Source organism: Hylobates moloch, unplaced genomic scaffold (assembly GCF_009828535.3).
Source record: "Hylobates moloch isolate HMO894 unplaced genomic scaffold, HMol_V3 SCAFFOLD_12, whole genome shotgun sequence".
NCBI classification, from domain to species: domain Eukaryota; kingdom Metazoa; phylum Chordata; class Mammalia; order Primates; family Hylobatidae; genus Hylobates; species Hylobates moloch.
In genome coordinates this window covers 16,524,321-16,538,868 of record NW_026652287.1, presented here as the reverse complement: position 1 = coordinate 16,538,868, position 14,548 = coordinate 16,524,321, and the positions used below count along the sequence as shown (strand labels likewise).

Here is a 14,548-nt window from a genome sequence, read left to right as displayed (position 1 = left end):
TCAAGCAATTCTCCCACCTCAGCCTCCTGAATAGCTGGAACTACAGGCATGTGCCAGCACACCCAGCAAATTAAAAAAAAAAAAAAATTGTAGGCCGGACGTGGTGGCTTATGCCTATAATCCCAGCACTTTGGGTGGATGAAGTGGGCAGATTACCTGAGTTCAGGAGTTCGAGACCAGCCTGGCCAACATGGTGAAACCCCGTCTCTACTAAAAATCCAAAAGTTAGCCGGGTGTGGTGGTGGGTGCCTATAGTTCCAGCTACTCGGGAGGCCGAGGCATGAGAATCACTTGAACCCGGGAGGCAGAGGTTGCAATGAGCCAAGATCATGCCACTGTACTCCAGCCTGGGAGACAGAGTGAGACTCTGTCTCAAAAAAAAAAAAAGAAAAAAAATTGTAGAGACGACGTCTCAGTATGTTGCCCAGGCTGATCTTGAATTCCTGGTTTCAAGTGATCCTTCTGCCTGGGCCTCCCAAAGCTCTGGGATTATAGGTGTGAGCCACCATGCCCAGCCCCCACCTTCATCTTTGAACACTCTTTTCTTATCCCTCCCTCTCTTCTCTAGTCTAAGTCTTTCACGGCCCCCAATCCTTCCACTTCACTCTGTTGCATCAGACCACCAGAAGGCAAAATGCCTTCCTTGATCATAGGCTTGTTGGAAGATTAAACAAGGTAAAATACATGAAGGATCCAGCTTGGTGCCTGACCCAAGGTGGGTGCTTGGTCAATAACTCTTAGTACCCTGTCAATAGATGTCTTAAATAACAATGCCAAGTATTTGCAGGCATGTCATAATTTCTGGGACTGCAGACTATCTACAGGTCAAATGTTGTTACCCAAAATGCAATGATCATCTTGCCTTACCAAAACGGTTCATAATCAACTCATTCATCCATTCATGCATCAGTTGAGGGGACTGGGTGCGGTGGCTCTTGACTGTAATCCCAGCAACTCAGGAGGCTGAGGTGAGGCCAGAGGATCGTTTGAGATGAGAAGTTGGAGGTTGCAGTGAGCTGTGATGGTGCCATTGCACTCCAGCCTGGGTGACCAAGGAAAAGCCTGACTCTAAAAATAAATATATAAAATAAAATAGAGTTAAAAAAATAAATAACAGCAAGGAGCTTGTGTATCACATTAAGTAATTTGGACACTTCTGTAGGCATTGGAGGCACTGATGTTTTAAAGTAATTTACAAAAATAAACTTATTGAAGCCATGTAACTGAACATCTACTAAGCTCCAAGCACCATTCTAGACAGTGGGGATTAAGCAGAGAACAAGAGTAACATGGTTCCTGTCCTCAGGGAACTTAACAAAATTTAGAAGGGGAGGCTGGGCATGGTGGCCTGTAACCCCAGCACTTTGGAAGGCCAAGGCAGGCAGATCACCTGAGGTCAGGAGTTCAAGACCAGCCTGACCAACATGGTGAAACCCTGTCTCTACTAAAAATACAAAAATTTGCCAGGCGTGCTGGTGGGTACCTGTAATCCCACAACTCTGGAGGCTGAGGCAGGAGGATCGCTTGAACCTGAGAGGTGGAGGTTGCAGTGAGCAGAGACCGCGCCGCTGCACTCCAGCCTGGGCGACAGTGTAAGACTGCATCTCACAAACAAAAAAAAAAGGCCGGGCGTGGTGGCTCACGCCTCTAATCCCAGCACTTGGGAGGCCAAGGCGGGCGGATCACGAGGTCAGGAGATCGAGACCATCCTGGATAATATGGTGAAACCCTGTCTCTACTAAAAATACAAAAAATTAGCTGGGTGTGGTGGCGGGTGCCTGTAGTCCCAGCTAGGTCCGGAAGCTGAGGCAGGAGAATGGCATGAACCCGGGAGGCGGAGCTTGCAGTGAGCTGAGATCGCGCCACTGCATTCTAGCCTGGGCGACAGAGCGAGACTCCGTCTCAAAAAACAAAAACAAAAACAAAAACAAAAACAGGTTTAGAAGGGGAGCCGGGCCCAAGGAGCTTGCAGGAAAGAAAGATGAATCAGTCCAGGCAAAAGGTACAGCTCCTGAAGTTTCCTGGAGGAACAGCTTGAGCTCGCTGGCAGGATAAATGGGAGTGGCCCAGATGCTGAGAGGGGCTCGGGCCTCCCTATCCCAGTACAAGGGAATAGCACAGATGTTCCTGGAAGTGTTTCGAACATGCTGTTATACCAGAAGCTTGTTCTTAAACATAATTTAAAAGGCTTGCTGGGCTCCCAACTTTTTTCATAAACCCACCATGTCTACATCATGGAGGTTCTGAGCCTTGGCTGTGTGGAATGTGGATGCAATGAAGCAACCTGTGCTTCAGTTTCTACATCTGAAAAATGGAGATAATAAAGACAACTCCACGGGGGTGTTAACAGAATAAAATGAAACAACATACTGAAAGCATTTGGAGGCAGTAAAAGCTAGATATTGTCATGTATGTTTATCCTTGCCAACTTGCCACCTCCTGCCTAATCCCCACCCACAGGCAAAAGAAGGCGAGATAGATGCTACGTAGTCCCTAAAAAAAAAGTTCTTTGTTTCATCTATAGCACCACTGATTTATTAATTGATATCTTTGGAGAAGAAGCTGATGCCTGCCTTTTAGCTGCTTTGACCATTGTATAGATCCTGTTAGTTAGTTACCCAGTATTCATTCCCTCATTCGACTTTGCTAACAGAATGCAATTTTGCTTGGAGTAGCAATGTGCCAGCCTCAGAGGTTGGATCAAGATGGATTTAAGCAATCTGGCCATGTGACCCAGTTTTGGCCAATGAGATCTATGTAGAAAGCTTCTGCTTTTTTGACAAATGAGTTCACAGCTGGCATTGTCTCTGCCACCCTCTTACTGCCTTGAGTTGGGAAGGTGACTGGAGCTGTGGCGGCCACTGTGTGATCATAAGTAAATGGTGAAATCTGAGACAGTGGTCCTGATATGACCAGGCCACTCAACCAATAGGACAATGCCTGTTGAGAGAGAAGATAGATCCCTAGGTGTTTAGCCACTGTAATGGTTTTGGTTATAGGCAGTCAAATGTAATCCTGACTGGTTGAGCAGGGTTGATCATAGATTGTTCAGAGCCGTGAGCACCAAACAATGCATCAAGTCATGGGTATCTGGGGTCTAGAGTCAGGTTACCAGGCAAGCTCAGGAACTTAGAACCCAAGTCCTTGCAGTGAGGCAAGGACTGGAATACAGGGGTGCTGAGTCCCATTGCTCAGCCAGAAACATGGAAGATGAGTTTGGAGGAGGAGGAAGTGCCTCCATCCAACCTAATAGGCTGGGGCATGTTGGGGACAGAGGAATGGGTCTCCAGCAGGCACAAGAAGGGCTCAAACTCCCTGACATCTGGCTAGATCTGGGGTTTTCACTCCACTGCATGTCCTGCCCACTTGTTTCCGCAACAGATTGTAGTGTGTTGTTCCTCTGATTCTTTCTCATGAGGCCTTATTTTTACAACCTCCCTTTGTCCACTTGTGGCTCAGAATAAGGTAGAAAGCTGATAGGGCAGCAAGCTTAAAACTCCAAGAGGCTGTAGCCCCTTCTCCCTGGTCACCCTCTCCGTGCATAAACATTTGCTGAGCGGGTGACTGAATGCATGAACGAGCATATCCTGCAGATTCCACCCTCTCACTATCTGTGCTAATCCATAATAATTTCTATTTGACTTTGGAATGCATTATGTAATTTGAATTCTGCAAATTTACCTTCCTAATTATGTTCTTCTTTGACTAACACAGAACTTAATTTGCACAGATTGAGTGATGGTGGGGGGAGGTTTGCTAGGTGGGATCATTAGGTGGCTAATCCATACATTGGCAGTCAAGAGTTGTCTATATTGGGAAGGTCAACTAGACTGATATTTGAAGCAGGGGTGGCGCGTGTGTGTATGTGTGGGCCTGGTGTCTCGCTTCTGCATTAGCCAGTCTGTGGAAACTGAGTCCCATAAAAACCCTGCCTACCAGCTTGGTCTTGGCTTAGGCTTTCTGGCCTGTCCTGCCACTGTTCTGAGAGTGACATGGTAGCCCATGGCTTTAAAGGCCCAGCATTGAATTAGATTTACACCTGGCCTTGCTCACACTTCAGGATCTCAATGCTAGCAACTAGGTTCCCAGGTGAGTATCCTGAGTACAGGGATACTGCATTCTCCCTCCGCTTGCCCAATGCATAAAAGAATGAATGAATGGTTGGATGGATGGATGCCTGGATGGGTGGATGGATGGGTGGATGACCTCTTTATGCAACAGGTTCCCAGTCTCGAATCTCAGTTCTTTAGAAATGAATGCTGTTTATTGACTCTTGTACCATCCACCCACCTGGATCTTCACTGATTGAACCTTCTGTTAGGGCTGGGTCTGAAGTTCACCTGGATCTTGATTAACGGGCTCTACTTTGCCCTGGAAAGAATCCCAAGCTCCCAATCTGGGTGGAGATTTTAGGCCTTATGTGCCAGGGCCTGGGATGGCTGGTTCCTGGTCTTGTTCTAATGTTTAGATGTCGATGGGGCCTGGCCTGGCCTGGCCATGTGCCTTTAAGCTGGCAGGTCTCACCCCAGCTGCACAGCCAGCATTCAGTACAAATGAACCACTGATACTCGATTCATTCATAGTCTTTGTCCTGAACCATTCGCTTCGACATAGCTAGCTTGGCTTTTGTTCCTACTGCCTTCTAGGTATCTTGGCTCCCACCCCTATATTAACCCCTGAACTGATTTATGATTCCACACCGTTGGCTGTGATCTCGTGGTTCCCTCCTGGACAGTGGGTCACACCTCACTTCCTAACCCACAATTGTGTCACTGGGCTCTGCCTTTGCTCCTCGATGATGGTTCACGGCAATTTTTTTTTTTTTTTTTTTTTTTGAGACGGAGTCTCGCTCTGTCGCCCAGGCTGGAGTGCAGTGACTCAATCTCGGCTCACTGCAAGCTCCGCCTCCTGGGTTCACGCCATTCTCCTGCCTCAGCCTCTCCGAGTAGCTGGGACTACAGGCGCCCACCACCACGCCCGGCTAATTTTTTTTGTATTTTTAGTAGAGACGGGGTTTCACCATGGTCTTGATCTCCTGACCTCGTGATCCACCCGCCTCGGCCTCCCACAGTGCTGGGATTACAAGCGTGAGCCACCGCGCCCGGCCTACGGCAATTTCTTTGAGTACATCACCCACAGCTGCTTTTGATTAACACTGGCCGAATCCAGGACCCTATATCCACAGCATCTTGTAGCCTTCTCTCTCCTGGGTCTACCTGGCCTCAGGAAATAGAGCAGGATGTTCATACCAATGAATTGGCTTGGAACCTTAACACCAGGTTCCCCGATCTCTCTTGGCAACTGTCATTCATCAAACATTGACTAAATACTGACTGCATGTCCAGCGCTGTGCTGGGCACTAGGGATTTAATGGTGACCTGAACATAAGCAGTCATTACACTGAACCCCATTGGAGAGACACACATGTAAACAGCAAGTGCAATGTAGCAAGTTAAAGCCAGAAGAGAAGTACCTGAGCTGTATGAACCAGCACAGCACCTCCCAGGAAGGCAAAGTCAGAAATGGAATAAGGAAGATGAAATTGATGCCAAATACCAAATGGTTTCCGACTAGAAGGCCTAGGGAATTGTTGTCCCTGAGTTTCCTCTCGGGAAACCAAACCCACTTCCTCCTCTGGGTGGGGGGTCGGGGGTTGGCGGGGGTTTGTGGGGGAAGAGGCACTGATAGCCCAGGTCTTCCCCTGTCTTTACCATTCATAAGTGCCACATGAGCTGAGCTGATAATCAACTATGGATGGCCAGCCAGGCACTCTCCGCAGCTACCTTGGCACACAGGAAGACCTTTTCAAGCCTCACCACTTGAAAGGAGAAGGATTGCTCCAAAGTGAATGCCCTGTTCCTACCCCAGAGGAGAGTTGGAGGAATTACTGAACACACCATGACTGCAAAGTCTCGCCCAAGATAATGCAGAAAGGACTTTCGAAGAACTCCCTGATTCTAAGAAAGAATTAGAAGGAAGCCGTCATCTCTATGAGATAAGGTGAAAAATCAAGACACAGATAGCAAAGAAGTCCTGGAGCAAAGCAGCATCAGAGTCAAGAGGAAAGCAGGTGACACGAATTAACATGAAGGTTCGTTCCCTTCTCCTCCCCCATCACTGCTCACAGCTCACACTCAGGTTATGATACCCAGAAAAATGACCTCACCCGTTTGAACTGTGGGAGAAGAGAAAATCTAAAAGACTTTGTCATTCTGTCCAAATGATAGAATTTATTTGTTCAAAGATATTACATATACTTAAAAAATGTTTTTCAAGAATTTATTTGGGCCAGGTGTGATGGCTCACACCTGCAATTCCAGCACTTTGGGAGGCCAAGGCGGACGGATCACCTGAGGTCAAGAGTTCAAGACCAGCCTGGCCAACATGGTGAAACCCCGTCTCTAATAAAAATACAAAATTCGCCGGGTGTGGTGGTGGGCACCTGTAATCCCAGCTACTTGGGAGACTGAAAGCAGGAGAATCTCTTGAACCCGGGAGGCGGAGGTTGCAGTGAGCCAAGATGATACCATTGCACTCCAGTCTAGGTAACAGAGCGAGACTCCCATCTCAGAAAAAAAAAAAAAAAAAAAGAATGTATTTGGAAAGAATTATTTAATTACTAAATGAATTAATTATCCAAGTAATTAATTATTTAATTACTTGGACAAAAGTATAATAGCAAAGGAAGTAGTGTCAGGAGTGGTGGAGGGATCTATTTTAATGAATAGATGAGGCTTACTGGAGAAGAGAACATAATCGTTTTACGAAAATCATGCCTAACGTCCTCAAGAAAGTGCTTTTCCTTCCTCTTGCTGTCTGATTAGGCTCCCCTGTACCATATACTCGCTTTCTGGAGGTGACATTCCCTCAGAACACAAGCTGAACAAGGCACAAAGCAAGAGACGGGCTTACCAATCAAGGAAGGTCCAAGGCTGGTCGCAGTGGCTCACGCCTGTAATCCTAGCACCTTGGGAGGCCAAGGAGGGCCGATCACTTGAGCTAAGGATTTTGAGACCAGCCTGGCAACATGGCGAGACCCCGTCTCTACAAAAAATACAAAAATTAGCCGGACATGGTGTCACATGCCTGTAGTTCCAACTATTTGGGAGGCTGAGATGGGAGGATTGATTGAGCCAGGGGGTGGAGGCTGCAGTGAGTTGTGACTGTACCACTGCACTTCAGCCTGGGCAATAGAGTGAGACTCTGTCTCCAAATAAATAAAAAAAAAGAAGGTCCAAAAATATGATCTTTATAATACTTGGTATGTTGTTTATTTCTTTGTCAAAACCTTTTGTGTTAGCCATGGTTCTTCTAGAAGCAGAGACTAAAAAGAAATTTAAAGCAGAAAGGATTTATTAGAAGAAAGGTCTGTGGGAGAAGCAGGGAGGGAGACAGAGAAAGTGAAGAGGGCCACACAATCCCAAATGAAGGGGAGAGGAAAGGAAGTTGAGTGGAGGCCTGGAACAGTGGCTCACACCTGTAATCCCAGCACTTTGGGAGGCCAAGGTGAGTGGATCACTTGAGGCTAGGAGTTCGAGACCAGCCTGGCCAACATGGAGAAACCCCCGTCTCTACTAAAAATACAAAAATCTGCCAGGTGTGGTGGCGCAGGTCTGTCATCCCAGCTACTTGGGAGGCTGAGGCAGGAGAATTGCTTGAACCTTGGAGGCAGAGGTTGCAGTGAGCTGAGATCATGCCACGGCACTCCAGCCTGGGTGTCAGAGTGAGACTGTCTTATAAAAAAGAAAGAGGGAAGGGGAGGAGAGGGGAGGAGAGGGGAGGGGAGGGGAGGGGAGGGAAGGGAAAGTTGGTTAGGATCTAGTTTATGATGGGTAAAACCAAATTTTTTTTTAAAAGAAGAAATTTGGGTGGCAGTGTCCTGGACTCCCATGCAGTCTAAGGAAGGTTTGGGAAGGCCCCTGGAGAATTCTCAAGCTCAAGTCACCACTGGAGGAGCCCTGCACCTCCCATGAACAGGCTGCCTTAGTGTGTCTGATGTGCTCAGTTGCTGGCCGAGAGCTGCAGAATTGGGATGGCAGTGCCAGCGTCTGGGGCCCTTGGTCTATTATAGGCTGTATTACTCAGCGTTCTCCAGAGAAACAGAACCAATAGGAAATGTGTAGATGTAGAGAAAGAGATTTATTATGGGGGATTGGCTCATACAATTATGAAGACTGAGGAGTCCCACAATCTGCCATCTGCAAGCTGAAGACCCAGGAAAACTGGTAGTGTAGTTCCAGTCCAACGAAGCCCAGAGGCCTGAGGACCAGCAAAACCAATGGCATAGGTCCCAGTCTGAATTCTAAGTCCCCAAAACCAGGAGTGCTGATGCCTGAGGGCAAGAGAAGATGATGTTCCAGCTCAAGCAGAGACAGCGAATTCCCACTTCCTAAACCTTTTTGTTCTATTTGAGCTCTCAATGGATGGCATGATGCTCACCTGGATTGGTGAAGGCAAACATTATTCAGTCTACCGATTCGAATGCTAATCTCTTCTGGAAATACCCTCACGGACGTACCCAGAAATAATGTTTTACCAGCCATCTGGGCATCCCTTAACCTAGTCCAGTAGACACATAAAGTTAATCATCACACAAGGAAGTCTGGTCACTTCACATCTCTTCACAGCGATGGCGGCTCCAGTTTCCAGTCCAAATCAGTGTACGTGCTAGGGGGCTTTCTGCACAGCTTTTGGGTGTGGTAGGCAATCGAAGAGATCAAGTTTGCATCCTGGAATATTTCAGTTGCTGAGATATTTCAATGGTTTGTGAAGACCACGGGGAAATAAACGTTTAAAATTAAAAGTGGCTTGGAAAATCAAGGCAGAGTTTCTCAGTGGTAGTCCCCTGTTGACAGAAATATTTGAGACACTTGTTATAATTTCCTTATTTCTACCCAGACTTATTTAATCAAACCTTGGAGGTGAGAACCAGAGCTCTAATACACACCAATACCGTATTTATAGTTAGCATCAAAGTAAACGGAAGTTTGAGGTGATTTACACCAAATCCAAACTCAGTGATATCCGAGTAGGTGAAATTTGACTCTATTTTAATATTGCAATCTCCCTGCATTTTTCTTGCCACTGATAGCTACATCTACCCTTTTGCTTTAAATTCCTTCTATTTTCCAATCCCTTCTGTCAGACAGCTAAAAAAAAAAAATGGTTACAATATTCTTAGAAAACTGTGCTTCAGAGAAAGCAGTGAGGTTACTCAATTGTTTCTTCTCTGTTAATTTGAGAATCTTAAATTACGCATGTTGTTTTGCACACATTTGCATGTTCAATTCACATGCCTGAGTTATTCGTCTACAAGATAAAACCAAGCATAGTAATTCAAGTAACCTGTGTCTGATTTCTCTTCACCCAAATTTCAGGGCTAACCGAGTTGCAGTTAAAGAATGGATAATTAAATCACTTGGGAAGCGCAGGGGAGTGCTGGTGGATAGGAAAGATGGGGTTACTGAGCCAACTCCTGCCTCCATCCCGTCTGGATTGCCAATCGTTTCTCCTTCCATGACCTGCTGGATTTCATAACCTCCACGAGGTCCCTTTCCCAGAAGGGACTCACTGTCCTGGTTACAATCCTTAAATCTAGCTGGGCAGGAAGGCCAGGAGTGGCGTTTGTCCTCTGCCTGGTGTGGATAACCTTGAACATAAAGAAACCACCACAATACAAATGGCCCTGAAATCTGAACCAATGCCACCGCAATATGCAAATGAGAAAGTCAGAACCATTCATCCATTGGCTGACTGCTGGCCTGACGTCACAATGGCCCAGCCCAGCGTGGCCAGAAGTGCTGTGGGCAACTTTCTGGACAAGTTGGAAAGCTTGTTTGTGTGTGTGTGTGTGTGTGTGTGTGTGGGTGGGTGTGTGGGTGTGGGTGGTGGGGGGAGGGGTCTTTTTTTTTTTATCAGCTGGTGCTGGTTTCCTGCATTTCCTGTGTTACAGGGGGGAAAAAGGCGTTTATGTACAGCAAGAACTGATGAACTCAGGGCTGAAGAGCATTTTGTTCTCTGTGGCAGCTCTATCCCTTTCCTTAGGGGAGATCTATGTTAGAAACAAAAATGTCATAGGAGAAGGTTGTGAATTATAAATGAACTGTGGGGACCTCACGAACCTCTTCAGCTTAGTGGTTTCCAGGAAGCCCCAGGCTGAGCAAAACTTTGTGACTTAGCTGGTGTGAGTCTTTGGCTGTGATCTTGACCACAAACTTCAAGACATGCAGGCATGGAAGGCTGGGGGCCTATTTTATTTTTCTCTACCTCACTTTGCCAGGTTCAAGGCAAAGACAGAATCCAGTCCTCTGATCTGTGAACTTCTGACGATCCCCCGCCCTCAATGTGCTGGTGGTAGGAAAATTTCCTCTTTTCTTTTCTTTCTTTCTCTTTCTCTCTTTCTTTCTCCTTCCCTGCCTTCCTTCCTTCCCTCCCTCTCTTTCTTTCTTTCTTTCTTTTTCTTTCTCTCTCTCTCTCTTCCTTCCTTCCTTCTTTCCTTCCTTCCTTCCTTCCTTCCTTCCTTCCTTCCTTCCTTCCTTCCTTCCTTCCTTCCTTCCCTCCTTCCTTCCTTCCCTCCTTCTTTTTCTGTTAGATGGAGTCTGGCTCTGTCACCCAGGCTATAGTGCAATGGCATGGTCTTGGCTCACTGCAAGCTCCACCTCCCGGGTTCATGCCATTCTCCTGCCTCAGCCTCCCAAGTAGCTGGGACTACAGTTGCCTGCCACCACGCCCGGCTAATTTTTTTATTTTATTTATTTATTTTTTTATTTTTTTGAAGAGACGGGGCTTCACCTTGTTAGCCAGGATGTTCTCAATCTCCTGACCTCGTGATCCGCCCGCCTTGGCCTCCCAAAGTGCTGGGATTACAAGTGTGAGCCACCGCGCCAGTCTTCCTTCCTTCCTTCCTTCTTCCTTCCTTCCTTCCTTCCTTCCTTCCTTCCTTCCTTCCTTCCTTCCTTCCTTCTTTCCTTTTCTTTCTTTCCCTCCCTCCCTCCCTTCCTTCCTTCCTTCGTTCTTTTCTTTCTTTTTTTTCTGACAGTCTTGCTTTATCACCCAGGCTGGAGTGCAGTGGCACAATCTCAGCTCACTGCAACCTCCACCTCCCAGGTTCAAGCCATTCTCCTGCCTCAGTCTTCCAAGTAGCTGGAATTACAGGTACCCGCCATCATGCCTGGCTAGTTTTTGTATTTTTAGCAGAGATGGGATTTCACTATGTTGGTCAGGCTGGTCTCAAACTCCTGACCTCAGGTGATCCGCCCACCTCGGCCTCCCAAAGTGCTGGGATTACAAGTGTGAGCTGCCGCACCCTACCTAGAGAGAGATAGATTTCTTACAATGTTAGTTGAGCACCTGGATCCAGCTGGACCTGAAACCACAACTCCTGCACATTTTTGTTAATGGCACCAATACATTTACATTTTGATGTAAGTTGGATTGAGCTGAATTTCTGTAAAGTCAGTAAAGGAGTTCTCACTGGTACCTCCAACTTCCCCTGGGCCCCTCCCTGTGTGGTTTCTTACTAGTCTCTTCTGCTTCTGTCAGAGTTGGTGGGGGAGGGAAAGAGTCCATGTGATGGCATATGGGTGATAGATAGGGGAGTTGAGTCATGGTGGAGTACAGCCCAGGGATCAACCTAAGGAGACTGGAGTCAGATAGGACTGGGCAACGAATATCCCCTTTCTGAGCCTCAGTTCTCCCATCTGTAACATGGGAAGAGAGACAGTCCCTCCCTCTTGGGGTTGTCTGCAGGTGGGATGTAGTGTCTGAGGCATAATAAATGCTCAAGAAAAAGTGGCTATTAGATAGTCCTAGATGGGGTCTTCTCCAGGCCTCTGGTGCAATGCAGGGACAATGGAGAGGAAGAGAAGGTTTTTAGAACCTTCCCTGGGGTTTGTAACCAACAACTCTGGGCCTCTGTTGTCACTGCCAACCACAAGCACCTGCCGAGCAAACGGCATGCACCTGTCACCCGTCACTCCGAGAAGGGGCTCCAATCCAGCCAGAGCAGGCGGTCTCTATTCTAGGCCAGATCCTGGCTGTGTGCAGCGTCTGTGAGCTCGCTCACCTGTTCTGAAACCCAGCTGGGCTCCAGTCTCTGCCTGTCCCGCCTCCCACCCCCAGCTTCCTTCCTGGAGCAAACGTCGATCTGACACCTTTCATGTCCCAGGGACTGTGCTAGGAACCATGGGGTTGCAAGGGCAGAAACCCGAGTTAGTGAGTTTCATACTTTGTGCCATGCTATGTGCCCAGGGTGGGCATTGCATATGCTTGTCTCAGCCACACAAAGCCTGAGAGGTGTGCTAAACACACCCGTTTTATAGAGGCTCAGACTGAAAGCACTGCCTGGTGAAGGTGGTGGAGTTGATACAAACACTGTGTGTTTCTTTTCCTTTTTCTTTTTCGAGACAAAGTCTTGCTCTGTTGCCCAGGGTGGAGTGCAGTGGCGTGATCTCGGCTCACTGCAGCCTCAAATTCCTAGGTTCAAGTGATTGTCCTGCCTCAGCCTCCTGAGTACCTGGAACTACAGGTGTGTGCCACCACACTCGGTTGAGTTTTAAATTTTTGGAAATGGGGTCTCACTACGTTGCCCAGGCTGGTCTCAAACTCCAGGCCTCAAGCAATCATCCCTCCTCGGCCTCCCAAAAAGCTAGGATTACAGGTGTGAGCCACTGTGCCTGGCCCTGTGTGTTTCTTCAAAGCCCATATTCTTTAATATGCTGCCTGTTACAATAAGGATTACATTGTGAAATGCTATTACATTTAAAAACGTAGTGCAAGCCAGGCGCAGTGGCTCACGCCTGTAATCCCAGCACTTGGGGATGCCAAGGTGGGCGGATCACAAGGTCAGGAGTTTGAGACCAGCCTGACCAACATGGTGAAACCCCGTCTCTACTAAAAATACAGAAATTAGCCGGGTGTGGTGGCACACGCCTGCAATCCCAGCTACTCTGGAGGCTGAGGCAGGAGAAGTGCTTGAACCTGGGAAGCAGAGGTTGCAGTGAGCCAAGATCTCACTGCTGCACTCCAGCCTGGGCAACAGAGGGAGACTCTGTCTCAAAAAAAAAAAAAAAAAAAAAAGTAGTGTATAGCTGGCTGGAGTGGCTCGTGCCTGTAATCTCACCTACTTGAGAGGCTGAGGTGGGAAGATTGCTTGAGCCCAGGAGTTCGAGGCTGCAATGAGCTATAATTGAGCCACTGCACTCCAACCTGGGTGACAGAGTTAGGCCTTGATTAAAAAAAAACAAAAAAAAACATAGTGCCTAGTATATAGTAAGTGCCAATAAATAGTAGATATAAATCCTATTTGGATTCTAGCTCTCACATAGCCATGGTATGTAGAGTAGGGAGTATGTAGATGTTAATACATCTACATGGTATATAGATATATTAATAACTGACTCAAAAACAGAAGGCAGGGCTGGGCACGGTGGCTCACGCCTGTAATCCCAGCACTTTGGGAGGCTGAGGCAGGCGGATCATGAGGTCAGGAGATCGAGACCTTCCTGGCTAACACGGTGAAACCCCGTCTCTACTAAAAATACAAAAAATTAGCCGGGCGTGGTGGCAGGTGCCTATAGTCCCAGCTACTCGGGAGGCTGAGACAGGAGAATGGCATGAACCTAGGAGGCAGAGCTTGCAGTGAGCCGAGATCGTGCCACTGCACTCCAGCCTGGGTGACAGAGCAAGACTCCATCTCAAAAAAAGAAAAACAACAAAAAACAGAAAGCAGAAAGCAGAGCTGTGCAATAGACATAGACTGTGAACCATATATTTAATGAAACATTTTCTAGTAGCCACATTAAAAAGAAACAGGTGAAATTAATTTTTATAAGATATTTTATTTAGCCCAATATGCCTCAAATATTATAATGTTAACATGTAATCAATATAAAACTGTTATTATTATTATTATTGAGACAGGGTCTCATTTTGTCACCCAGGCTGGAGTGCAGTGGTGTAATCACAGCTCACTGCAGCCTTGACCTCCTGGGCACAAGCCATCCTCCCACATCAGCCTCCTGAGTAGCTGGGACTACAAAAATGCGTTACCATGCTCAGCTAATTTCTGTGTCTTTTGTAGAGACAGGATTTTGCCATGTTGCCCAGGCTGGTCTCGAACTCCAGGGCTTAAGTGATCTGCCTGCCTCAGCCTCCCAAAGTGCTGAGAATACAGGTGTGAGTCACCACACTTTGTTTTTTTGTTGGTTTGTTTTTGTTTTTTTGTTTGAGACGGAGTCTTGCTCTGTCGCCTAGGCTGGAGTGCAGTGGAGCAAACTCGGCTCACTGCAAGCTCTGCCTCCCGGGTTCACACCATTCTGTCTCAGCCTCCCAAGTAGCTGGGACTACAGGTGCCCGCCACCACACCTGGTTAATTCTTGTATTTTTAGTAGAAATGGAGTTTCGCTGTGTTAGCCAGGATGGTTTCGATCTCCTGACCTCATGATCCGCCCGCCTTGGCCTCCCAAAGTGCTGGGATTACAGGCATGAGCCACTGTGCCCGACCCTACACTTTGCATTTTCTGCATTTTTTTTTTTTTTTTTTTTTTTT

The 14,548-nt window shown here is 47.2% G+C and overlaps 1 long non-coding RNA gene across 1 annotated transcript; it reads right to left on the bottom strand.

The window, feature by feature from the left end:
* Positions 1-8,120: 8,120 nt before the first annotated feature.
* On the bottom strand, positions 8,121-9,653 carry LOC131380862 (uncharacterized). The gene is made up of 2 exons (XR_009209103.1): positions 9,346-9,653; positions 8,121-8,845 (listed from the first exon to the last, which is right to left on the bottom strand). It is a non-coding gene; the product is annotated as an uncharacterized LOC131380862 (long non-coding RNA).
* Positions 9,654-14,548: the final 4,895 nt, after the last annotated feature.